Source organism: Thermobia domestica, chromosome 9 (genome assembly GCF_964235325.1).
Source record: "Thermobia domestica chromosome 9, izTheDome1.hap1.1, whole genome shotgun sequence".
Taxonomy (NCBI): domain Eukaryota; kingdom Metazoa; phylum Arthropoda; class Insecta; order Zygentoma; family Lepismatidae; genus Thermobia; species Thermobia domestica.
The window spans coordinates 10,731,097-10,744,959 of record NC_137462.1 but is presented as its reverse complement, the minus strand read 5'-3'; positions in this window follow the sequence as shown (position 1 = coordinate 10,744,959).

Sequence of the window (13,863 nt, the reverse complement as noted above, 5' to 3'; positions counted from 1 at the left end):
CGCAATATCCGTGCAAAGAAACATAGGTAAAACTAGAAAAAAATAGGGAAAGCGAGGGGAAAGTGATAAAACGCCATTCAGCTTTTTTTTTAAAAAAAGCTGAAAATAACTTAGAGCTACGAAAGACGCGAGGCGAATTTTATTGAAATGATTGTTTTTCCTTAGTGATTAGTTGTGCTAACTATGAACATGAATTAAAAAAGAAAACAAGTAGCTAGCTCTGAGTTTCGCAAACTGGTTGAAAAGAAAATATTGGATAAAATTTAATAATAAAGAAGGCATTTATGATAATTTAAACAAATTAAATTCTTGGCACGACAGTCCTTTGGTTCCTACCATCGGGCTTACGTTCATTTGAAGCGGGATTTGCATCCAAGACATTTACAGTAAAAGGATCCACAGCCTAATGCCGCAGACCACTCGACTATGGCTGTCGGGTTTTCTCGGCTAATCTGTAGCACATTTACAGTAACTGATTATTTTAAAAGTTGCTCCTAAATACTGACAATCTAAGTTTTATGTATCAAATATTTCCTGCGATAATACCATACACTCTCCGACTTCTATAGACGAAAAGCTATAGTTACCCACATTATCTAATACAGAAATAAGTTCTGATTTTCTAATAGCTGCTGATGGTGATAGTCAAGGTTCACCGAAGCATGATCCCAAACCCAAACTGAGATATTGATGTCACTGGAACGCCTGAAAAGTCATTGTGGGTAAGTGAATTGCCCACTTGTCAAGATGAAGGGCGATGGTGATGTGAAATGCAGGGCTGTCAGAGGTACTACTTATAATAATTGGATTTGTAATATTCTATGTTGCCGTAAACCCTCTTCAAGAAGATAACTGTTAATTTTAGCTTTGAAAATGTTACATAAAGAGTTTTATTGCTATCATTAGGTTACATATAAATCTCTTTATTCCGGAATTATCGGATTTATTTTACCGCTTAACTTTCACATCTCTTCTGATTTACGAATATTTAAATCACGATTATCCCCTTAAGGTCAATTAGTGATATTTTAACTTATTTCGAACCAACTATGTATATGGCTACTCTTGTTATATGGGAATAATTGAGACTAGAAGCAGTCTACAGGCTACGTTCAAAAGAATCTTGTCCGACCTCCTGATAAACCACGTCTTTCAGCAAGGTGAATTGTGGCAATCCGATACTCACATGAGGAAATCTTCCGGTTCAAGTGAAAGCTTCCATAAGAATCAGCACCCTAATCAGTGGTATGTGCCTTGCTAATTTTTCTCCAATGTGAAAGTACCTAACTTTATTGTTAAAAATGAAAAGGTTTTTATTTTAAACAAGTTGTCATTACAGTTTTCATATTTGAACACAACACTCATGAAAAGTCATGTTAAAGCGCGACTTACTCCTGAAAAAGAATATTTATCTGTTTTTAATTTCTCGTGTTCCTCAAACTACATGCGGAATTAGTGCAAGTGCCTTCCGCTCGCATTACCTAGGTACAAACGCAATGGCGTATTTAGGGAAGAGGCTTCCGGGCTTAAGCCCCCCCCCCCGAAATCTTACTTACTATAGTAAACTATATGAAATATCTTGCAGAATTTTCACATTTTCAGGCAAAGCCTCCCCCCGAAACAAAATCGTAAATACGCCACTGTACAAACGGCTACGATCTTGATACTAGCACATGTTTCGGTTTCCAGATCTCAAATATTTATATTTCAGCCTGATTCTATGTATGAATCCGAAATTTCAAATCTATATAACAGGCACCAAAATTCATAGTTTATTCTCGGTGCTCATATTGTGATTTACTAAATAATTATTAAATCTAATTGTAGGGTATACATTTGATATTTTGAGCAGACTGAGCAAGATAAATATACGTAAAAAGTAGTCAATACTTGTCTTAACTGTTTATGTTTTCGTAACTGTCAATGAAATAGGTGCATTGAGGAATTTTAAATATTCACCTCGGTCCTGCAACCGAGTGGAACTAGATTCGACATTCGAACTCTCATCCGGATCATTGTTTTTCTTAAGTAAGCCAAACATTTGATCTTTAGAGTAGAATGAAGGAAACAAATAGACTTGTCAATATTCGTCTTAATTTTCTGTAGTAGTAAGGGCGATACTCTGCCTAACTCTTAATAATCCAATTTGGTTCCCCCATGGACCATAGTGAATGAATCAGGGATGCTTTGGCCCGGGATTACGTCACCTATTGAAATTTTGCTTATGCTTATTCAGGGGCCATGCACGATGGTACGAATGAATCAGAGGTACCTTGGCCATGCTATGACGTCATTGAATTGGGAATATTGGATCAGAGGTCATGATGATTCTTTAAAATTACTAAAAATATGGTCTTGATGATTGATTACGTTATGAAATAGTACAGGTTTACGAATGCTTTCGTTCCCTTTTATGGTATAAATTTGGAGATTGTTATGCATGGACTAACACGGATGCAAATGAAATCTTTAGTTTTACGTCCCACGATTATGCCGGTTGGCTAAAGGCCCATACAGCGGAGGTGAACGCTCTACCACTGAGCCACCGCACCTCTACTGGTATGAATGAATTAGAGGTAGTTGGTTTGATCTAATATGTTCGTGTGACGTCACTGAACTGGGATTTTTAGCATGGAGCTTATGATGGCTTGTTTCGTTCCCTTTTATGGGTATAAAATTACCAAAACAAGGTTTGATCTCTTTCTTGATGACCTATTACATTATGAATTAGTAGACCCCAGTAATAGTATAAATTAGTATTAATATGAAACTCGAAAACTTTGGAGTTCCTCCGTGGCTAACCGGTTAGCGTATGCGTCTTTAACGTGGGAGACCAGGGTTCGATTCCCGACAGGAGCTCATGCGGTTCGGATTGTTATCCCTTTGATGAGATGGACTAACACTGGTGCAAATGAAATCTTTAGCTTTACGTCCCACGATTAGGCTAAAGGTGACGATGAGAAAGGAATGAAAGTGTAGGAGGAAACTGGAGCATAATGTTACCCACCACAAAACTACTTTTTGCGGTGTTTGAACCAGGGACCTCATACAGCAGAGGTGAACGCTCTACCATTGAGCCACCACCTCCCTTACTGGTGCGAATGAAGTAGAGGTATTTGGTTTGAGGTAATGTGATTGTTTGACGTCGGGGTGACCCTATTTCACTTTTGGGACCCCCCCCCACACATGGACCATAGCGAATGAATTAGAGATGTTTTGGCCCGGGATTGCATTACCTATTGAAATATTTTTGCTTATGTTTACTCAGGGGCAGGGATCACTCAGGACACATAAGATCACATTGATTTACATCAGGAGTTGGGGGAGGGAGGGGAGTATCGCACCTCGTACTCTTTGATGAGTATAAAAATATTAAAATTTGGACGTTTTTAACTTATCCTATTATCTTTTACGAGACATTTTCGTTGTATAATAGAGTACAATGATTTATTTTGGGAGTTATCGTTCCCTTTGGAGCCTTATTACGTTATATGGATGCATATTTAAAATGATTTCCTTAAATTTGATAAGCACTTTGTGATCCATTTTTTTCCGCTTCAGGTGTGAACATGGATACGTTACAATTGTCCCGAGTTCGATTCTTGGAAATGTTGAAGTTAATTTAATGTTTCCGCGAAAACGATGGTGATAGACCGAAACATGGAAAACATGAACTTACTTGACTGAGGATTGAAGCAGTGACCTCATACAGTAGAGACAAGCGCTGAGCCATCGTACACGTGTGTTGATTACTATGCAACGGTCCCGAGTTTGATTCTTGGTGCTAGTGTTAGAAAAATTTAACGTCCCACTTGAAAACGATGATGAGAAATGAGAAAACATCATAAACTTACTTGCTTGCGGATTGAAGCAGAGATCTCACACATCAGAAATAAGAGCTGAGTCACCATGGCCCATTGAGAAGTTCAGTTTGTTGATTACTATGTTATGGTCCCGAGTTCGATTTTTTTTTTGTGTGTGTGTGTGTTAGTTTAAGAAATGTTGAGTTTAACGTCCCCTTGAAACGATGATGAAAAAATGATAGGAGGAAACATGAACTTACTTCGTTGTGGATTGAAGCGCTGAGCCGCCGTACTCCATTCAGTGCAAACAGTTTCGCGTATGAAAAGAAGACGAGCAGATTATGTTACATTACACATTTCAGTGCGAGCAGTTTATACTAGGTTTATGTTTCATATAGAAAGATAGAAGATCTGTGTTGTCATCTTTTTACTTCGTGTGCGATTTTTGACCTTGAAGAAAACCTTGTTGACTCAGTGCAAAGCATTGACGTATACACATAATCTTATTGTTTAGTTGGCTGTATTTAGAGATGAATCAGACATGTAAGGTTGCTGGTTCGAATCTAGTTGTGTTCGCTGTAACTCAGGGTCTGAGCGATACTTACCGAAATTTTTCCAGTGTTGCCAACACTATCAGAATGAATCGATTCATTTAGTCGGAGCAGTTTCGTGACGAAAACTGATTTTTGTTTTGCACACAAAAATTTTTCTGAAACAGAATTTTGTTTGTACATAAAAATTTTTTCTGAAACAGAATTTGTTTGTACATAAAAAATTTTCTGAAACAGTTTTTGTTTTGTACACACAAAAAAATTTCTGAAACAGAATTTTGTTTTCGTACACAAAAATTTTTTCTGAAAACATTTTTTTCGTACACAAAAATTTTCTGAATCAGTTTTTTTTTCGTACACAAAAAATTTTCTGAAACAAAAATTTAGTTTGATTTTTTTTTCGCAAAACATTGATTTATTTTATCGGTAAACTGATTCAGAAAAAATAAATTGAAATCGCAGTACATGAAAAGAATTTGATTTTAGGATGTGAAATAAAAACAGAATCATGTTTTTGTACATTTATTTTAGCATGTGAAATAGAATACAGAATTTCTTTTTCTTCAAAGGAAGACGTGTCCGTGACGGGTACAAATTCTGTAAAGAGAAAATAAAACATATGAATATACATGGTAATATTTATTTTGTTTCCTGTGAAAGAAGAAAAAACAGATTATTAACATCGAACTAAATGATCAAGAGAGAGAGAGAGTGAGGTGAGAAAAGAAACGCAAATGTGACGTACCTGAATTCCTTTTTTTTTCTCCACGGGTTTCTGCAAGGTGATGTCATCTGAGTTTTGTTTCCGCTGTGGCCTCGTTGAAGCATGTCCCGTGTTGCGTTGATTCTTTGCCCCGTCTTTGGGAGGTGATGTTGGTGGGATTAGGGGAAAATATGGCTGTTATTCTGTTCTGGCTTTTTTATACCCATAGGGCAATGTCTCGTATGTGTCTGGTATTAATCGGCGTTTTTTATAGTTGAAACTGTACTTCTTTTCTTCAGGTTTTGTGACAAGATGATGATCGTGGGTTCTGTAAATTTTGTGCGGCGTGCTAATGGAGATTTTTTCACTTGATTGATTTATGATCATTTGCTCCAGACTATTAAAATTTAACTTTTGACTTGCAGTATAATTGAGTGTGAATCCACGAATTTTGCATACATAACTGGTTGATTTCGTGTCGGGGTCGTAGATTTCCAAGGCGTACTGTTTTGGGCCACCAGACACGAATTTTTTAATGTATGCTTTTGGTCCAATTGATTCAAGTTCATTTGACATTGAACCAAGAAATACTTCTGGTTCTATTGTGGGCTCTGATGGTCGCTGCGTGAATATCACGGAATCTGTATCGAAATATAATACTCTTTCTTGCAGCAGTTCTAAATATTTGTAGAGTTCCAGACGAGCTTGACACGTTGTAAATGCTCCAAGGACAACATTAGCATTGTGATTTTGTACTGGAACATCATCTTCATACTGCCAATAAAGGTATAACAACGAATCGTTAACAGGTAAAATTTGGTTGACTTTTATATCTGGAGCAGTTAATTTCTGATACAGTTCTTTGGGGTCGTTAATGATGGTCGTTTGGCTGAAATTGTCTCTTATAGCGAGTCGTCCCCAGAAGGCATTCAAACAGAGCTTTGCAAGACTACGACGTGCTGAATTTGTCATTATATTTGCTGCATCCAAAGTTATGCCTTCACGTTGTTGTACCACTTGAATATACTGCTGCTTTTCTTCTTCGGTGACGCAATTGGCAGGCCAACCAGAAGCTTCCAGCTTAGATTTCAAAAATGTGTTAATGTATTCGCTGAATAATCCGCCAGTCTTGGTTTCTGGATCATATACGGTGATGTCGTAATCCCAAATTTCGTAAATTTCAATGACTTGATACCCAAGTTCAATGGCTTTTTGAATTTCATAGGACACCCATGTTCCTGTTAGACTTCGTTCACTGTCCGAATGTGTACATTCAGAATCTTGATTTAATGCTGTGGCACAGGCAGCACAAAGTGGAAACAACAACTTCTTATTTGAGCGAAATGGCAGCACTGGATGAAACACATTTCTGCTAGGCAAAATCTTCAACTTGACCAATCCGTTGACATCTTGAATGTCGGGCATTTCTGGATCTCCCTGTAGATATATTCGTGGATGCCCTATTGGATACCGTCCACATTTATTCACATAAGGATACAGGGAGACGATATCCAAGAATTTTATTTCTTCGCCTTCATTTTCATTTGCGACGTGATACAATTTAATGGCATTTACACGGCCACCATAGAAGCTGTCTCTTGGATTTAATGGTGTCTTATTAGTATAAGGATGTGTGCTTAAAGAAGAGGCCAATGCTGGATTGGATTTTAACACTTGACGAAATTCACATTCCCACATTTCATGTATTTTATATCCCATGGATCGTAATAACTTCATTTTACGCTGTGTTCTCTCGTAGCGATAGTTCATCGTTTCTTCGGAGTTCTCATAAATGGGCTGATCACGGCCTGTAGGGACACATAGAGGACAGCCGTGAATTCTGCAACCTTCAAATTCATACACGTGTTCCTCTTTAGTGTCGGGATCTTTGTAGTAGCCGTCCAGATGAAAACCAGCAACATAAACTTCTTTTCCTCTCGCAGCATGTTGAATTGAATGACCCTCTTTTTCCTCCATGTAGGCAAGCCACTGCAAAGCAATCCGTGACTGATTGTTTCTGTGACGATATCCTCGTGCAGGGAGAATGCTAATAGTATTAGGTTTTAAGAAATTTCGTCGAAATACTAAATTGCACGCACTCGCCAAAGTGATAGCCTCCAGGAAAGGATTGACGTGAGTTTCTTGTTCAAAAGTGATCATGAAAGATATACAAGCCATTCGAAGTACGTTGACGTCCTGGACACAATAGTTTACCAATTCTTCTTGGAAAATAAACGTATCGTTCTGATGTTCGTTGTACCATGTCATGAATTTTTCTCGTTCATCCACTTTCATTTCATCTGCACCATAATAATGGATGTCCGGTAATTTTCCCACATACGCTTGATTTGCAGCAGTATTAAAAAAGTGTGGAAAATATCCTTTGGTCGCTGGTAAATGAAATGCCTTGGATAATTTACTTAAAGCCATTGGCATGAAATTTAAGGAGTCAATAAACGATAAGTGATTCACTTTCATGCTTAAAATTTTTGCTCCGTTCAAGATCAAAGTAGGTTTCAATTCATGTTCTTCCACTAAAGATTTAAGAATAAAATGACCATCATATCCCTTACAGTTATGTGCCAAAGATACAATAAGTTTGATGTTGGGTCGTGGTTGACGTAAATACGCAAGAAAGGCATTGATCGGATCATTTTGAAAAACATGTTCCCGCTGTCCACAAACTTCACACGGATGATGTATATCCTCATCTTGAACACAGTTGTAACATACTTGTTGGGCCACCAGTAAATTGGGCTTATGAATGAATGTGTCTTCATCGAAGAAAGTATCCTGTGTGGCTTCGATATCATAGAAGACAATCATAGCCTTCTTGGTATGTAACACTGATGGAACTCCAGGTTTTAATTGAGTCGTATCAGGCTTCATGTAGCATTGGTGGGTAGACGTAACGTGTTTATGGCATACATTACAAAAATAATCTGTACAATCATGTTGTCTTTCCCCTGTACGGACAAACGAATAAATGCGTAGACATTTGGCACACTGTTTTACCATCTTGCATATTGGTTGGCCCTTATGGTATGGTACAGTCAGATGATTTGTATAGCATGTTTCACCATAAAATTCACGATTGCATTCTAGGCACTGCTTCTCTGTATTGGTCTTACTGCATGGCGGTTTTTGCAAACATTTCTCACACATGGCCGAACAGTTCTTAACGTGTCTATTTCTGTTATTATATTTTTTGTGGCATGCTACACAATAATATCCAGTAGAAAAAACAGACGTTAATGACGTGATGATGTCATAATGAGAATTGATGCACATTAAATTGATTGGAATCTTGTCTTCGCCACCCGGCCCTTCATACAGAATATCTTCTCCGGAAAAGCTGGTGTATACGGTAAGTTTATAATTTGTCAAGTAGCGTTGCAATTGTCGTAATTCTTCCACAGATCCCCCATGGTCTAAATTCACTGATGATCTGGACAAAAGTTCATGTACGGCTGGAATAACAACACACTTGCTCTGGTTGTGATATTGTCTGTACAGTTTCTTGTTCGTATCCTTATATTTCTTTAAACCAATAGCAATCACAATTGCATACGCTAAACATTTCTTGTCGGTGTTTTTTACACGTAAAATGCCAGTCTTGCGTTTTAATAATTCGTCGTTTGATAAAAGACCTCGACGCATTCTCCCAAATCCACGGGGCACAGCCACATGATGAAAATGTACAATGAACGGTTCGTTCATGAGAAAACTATCGTTACTTTGAAGGATGCGATCAAAGGATGCCCATAAAGTCTCCAGTGTCAAATTACTTGCATGCCGGAAAGATAGATAAAACGGTTTGTTCTTCTCATCGTGGGATAAAATCGATAATCCAACCATCGATGATTCGTCGACGTTTTCCAATAAGTAATCCAACATCTGTTGAAAGGAGGCCTGAACCCACTCCACAATATCGGTGCCACTGGCCGGAGCATTAATTTGAATTTCCAGCATTCGTCCTTCGAGATTAAAACGCCGATAATGTCTATTGATTTCTCGCAAGACAGTAAAGCCAGAAGTAGCCATATTCAAATAGGAAAAAGGTAAGGTAAGCAAAAAGGAATAGGCAAAGAAAACAAATATCTAAAACGAAAAAAAAGCACGAATTAAAATTGAATTCAGAGATCACTACGTTATCAAAATGACTACACGATCAATCCTAAAAGAATGATCATATCTCAAATAGTTCTACTACTGAAACGTTTTATTGTCGTCAAACCCGGGACCAACATCAACATGTAAATGACCTAAGTTTCTGTAGTGATAAAAAGAATGAATGAAATTGTTTTTCTAACTGTGCTGAAAGAATCATTGTAGTAAGCATTTTTTCCTCTGACACTGAACTTTAAACGTATGACGAACATGAAACGAAAACAAAATCTCATGCGCTTGCTTTTCTCGAGCTAAGGCAAGAAAGACTCGAATTCGTTTCTCGGCGGAAGATCAGATCCCACATTAAACTGTAGGTCCACGTCTCACGTTGTAGGGAACAAATTCGTGCGTAGTTTCTTTGTTTACTATCAGAAACTGAGCTAAGTGGTTAGCGTTACGCACCTCTGGCCCGGGTTCAACACCCAGTATGCGATCAGATTCAACATTAAGCTGTATTCCTAGCCCCACTACTGAAGGGACGCTAAAACCAAAATCAACAAATTTCTCGTGCTTACTTCTAATGTGTGGGATGTGGCCCCGGGTTCAACACCCAGTATGCGCTCAGATTCAACATTAAGCTGTATTCCTAGCACCCCACTACTGAAGGGACGCTAAACCAAAATCAACAAATTTCTTGTGCTTACTTCTAATGTGTGGGATTCCCGGTCAAGTAAGTGAGGGTTATTCTTCCATTTGCTAAATAATTCATGTTAAATAAAACAATGATAACAATGTTATCCTCATGCAAAAAAACACTCCATTGATGTTAAGAAAACGCGGTCGATACTTACCTCAAATTCAAGGAACGGAGTAAAGTCACGCTGTCACTAGAGGTACACCTACGTTCATTCACGATCTTCGTGGAAGTAGGACTTCAAAAATGAAATTAAGAAATTTATTTAGGTCTAAAACGTGTTCAACTATAAAGTGACATCACTATCAGCCAATCAGAAACGAGGAAAATGAATCAATGACATCACGGAGAACCAATGAAAACACAGCTTTCATCATGAGCCGAAACGTGATATAAGAAGCAATCTGATTGGTTGTGACATTATTCACGTTTTTCTCCTTACACATCAATCGTTACGACATCTAGTATTGCAATTTTGATCATGACATCATACCGTTGACTCGTTAGTTTCTTACGACATTCAAATTAACACATCTAAAATGTGATTCATTTTCCTTAAACTTGATTGAAAAAATGTAACACTCATCGATATGTTACGAAACTGTCTTTGACATAAATGTAAAGTTGAGCTTTAAAAGTCCGTCAGCTGAGAAAAAATGCTGATGTAGTAAAAGCAGATTCTGCAATTTCACAATAACAAGCTTCTATGCGTAACAACAAGCAGAAATGTGTAGTAATGTAACATAATCTGTTCATGTTCTTTTCATACGCAAAACTGCTCGCACTGAATGGAGTACGGTGGCTCAGCGTTTTCTTTTTCTGATGTGTGAGTTCTCTGCTTCAATCCGCAAGCAAGTAAGTTTATGATGTTTTCTCATTTCTCATCATCGTTTCAAGTGGGACGTTAACATTTCCTGAAACTAGCACCAAGAATCAAACTCGGGACCATTGCATAGTAATCAACACACGTGTACGATGGCTCAGCGCTTGTCTCTACTGTATGAGGTCACTGCTTCAATCCTCAGTCAAGTAAGTTCATGTTTTCCATGTTTCGGTCTATCACCATCGTTTTCGCGGAAACATTAAATTAACTTCAACATTTCCAAGAATCGAACTCGGGACAATTGTAACGTATCCATGTTCACACCTGAAGCGGAAAAAAATGGATCACAAAGTGCTTATCAAATTTAAGGAAATCATTTTAAATATGCATCCATATAACGTAATAAGGCTCCAAAGGGAACGATAACTCCCAAAATAAATCATTGTACTCTATTATACAACGAAAATGTCTCGTAAAAGATAATAGGATAAGTTAAAAACGTCCAAATTTTAATATTTTTATACTCATCAAAGAGTACGAGGTGCGATACTCCCCTCCCTCCCCCAACTCCTGATGTAAATCAATGTGATCTTATGTGTCCTGAGTGATCCCTGCCCCTGAGTAAACATAAGCAAAAATATTTCAATAGGTAATGCAATCCCGGGCCAAAACATCTCTAATTCATTCGCTATGGTCCATGTGTGGGGGGGGGGTCCCAAAAGTGAAATAGGGTCACCCCGACGTCAAACAATCACATTACCTCAAACCAAATACCTCTACTTCATTCGCACCAGTAAGGGAGGTGGTGGCTCAATGGTAGAGCGTTCACCTCTGCTGTATGAGGTCCCTGGTTCAAACACCGCAAAAAGTAGTTTTGTGGTGGGTAACATTATGCTCCAGTTTCCTCCTACACTTTCATTCCTTTCTCATCGTCACCTTTAGCCTAATCGTGGGACGTAAAGCTAAAGATTTCATTTGCACCAGTGTTAGTCCATCTCATCAAAGGGATAACAATCCGAACCGCATGAGCTCCTGTCGGGAATCGAACCCTGGTCTCCCACGTTAAAGACGGATACGCTAACCGGTTAGCCACGGAGGAACTCCAAAGTTTTCGAGTTTCATATTAATACTAATTTATACTATTACTGGGGTCTACTAATTCATAATGTAATAGGTCATCAAGAAAGAGATCAAACCTTGTTTTGGTAATTTTATACCCATAAAAGGGAACGAAACAAGCCATCATAAGCTCCATGCTAAAAATCCCAGTTCAGTGACGTCACACGAACATATTAGATCAAACCAACTACCTCTAATTCATTCATACCAGTAGAGGTGCGGTGGCTCAGTGGTAGAGCGTTCACCTCCGCTGTATGGGCCTTTAGCCAACCGGCATAATCGTGGGACGTAAAACTAAAGATTTCATTTGCATCCGTGTTAGTCCATGCATAACAATCTCCAAATTTATACCATAAAAGGGAACGAAAGCATTCGTAAACCTGTACTATTTCATAACGTAATCAATCATCAAGACCATATTTTTAGTAATTTTAAAGAATCATCATGACCTCTGATCCAATATTCCCAATTCAATGACGTCATAGCATGGCCAAGGTACCTCTGATTCATTCGTACCATCGTGCATGGCCCCTGAATAAGCATAAGCAAAATTTCAATAGGTGACGTAATCCCGGGCCAAAGCATCCCTGATTCATTCACTATGGTCCATGGGGGAACCAAATTGGATTATTAAGAGTTAGGCAGAGTATCGCCCTTACTACTTCTGTTCTCTTCTTCACTGTCAGGACTTCGTGAAATTACTTTCGGCGAATTTTAGATATTCAAGTTTATCATAATTTGGATGGGATGTGGGTTTGGATAAGAATCAAGATCCGAGATCCGGATTTCGGATCCAGATCCGAATTTCGAACCCAGATCCGAGATCCGAATCCAGATCCGAGATTCGAGATCCGGATCCAGATCCGAAATCCGAGATCCGGACCGAGATCCGGATCCAGATCCGAAATCCGAGATCCGGATCCAGATCCGAAATCCGAGATCCGGATCCAGATCCGAGATCCGGATCCAGATCCGAAATCCAAGATCCGGACCCAGATCCGAGATCCGGATCCAGATCCGAAATCCGAGATCCGGATCCAGATCCGAGATCCGGATCTAGGGATGCGCACGAGTCGAGACATGTCTCGAATCTCGACTCGACTCGACTCGAATTCGAGTCGAGATTCGAGTCGAGACACACTTTGTAAAATTCGAGACGAGTCGAGACAAACGTATTTCTCGACTCGAATTTTCGAGTCGAGACTCGAGTCGAGTCGAGACAGCTGCTAAAAATCTCGACTCGACTCGAATGTCTCGAAAATTTTTCTATAATTTTTAATATTATTTTGAAGAAAGTGCTCGCTCAGAAACACTCGGTACGAGTATTTCGGAAACTGCAGGACTTGTCAGGTGTTCGAGGAGTGCCGTGGTGATTGTCTTCAGCAAGTGGCGAAACCAAGGGGAAAAGACGTCCAAATGTCGAGGGGTTGGGTGCCCCCACCTCATTACAGATGTCGAACGTTCTAGTCTGGGCAGATTGGTAAAACAGAACAGGCGGCGAACTGCGTCGAAACTAAGATCAGAGTTTAATGCTGGGCAAAGTACAAGTGTATCTGAACTAGTTTTGTCAAATTTCCGGAAATTTTGAACCTGTATTTTAAAAAAAAAAAGTTTTTTTTCGATTTTCTGGAAAAATTGAAAAAAATAAATATGTTTGTATTAGGTTAATTTTACTAGTAATGATATCTTTTTTTTTTTCAAACACGGGAAAAATTTAAGTTCAAAAATTTCAATATTGCGAATATTAAAAAATAGCACTCGAAAATAAAATTATTCCAATTATTATCTATATATTAAAATACTAGATTTACGCGTATATGTTTCTCCTCACAGAAAACTTTATGTTTGTCTCCAATCCTTTCAACAATGAGACCTCGAACCCACAAGTGCTGGAAACGTGCCGTTTTCATTTGTCGATTCCAAATTTTATGTAAATTGTCCAGTTCTAATTGAATATTTTTGTAAAAAAAAAAAAAAAAAAAAAAACATGGCCATTAGTTCTTTATTGCATTTATAGGGGTACACAAGAAGTACTGTGGGGGCGCGGTGGCTCAGTGGTA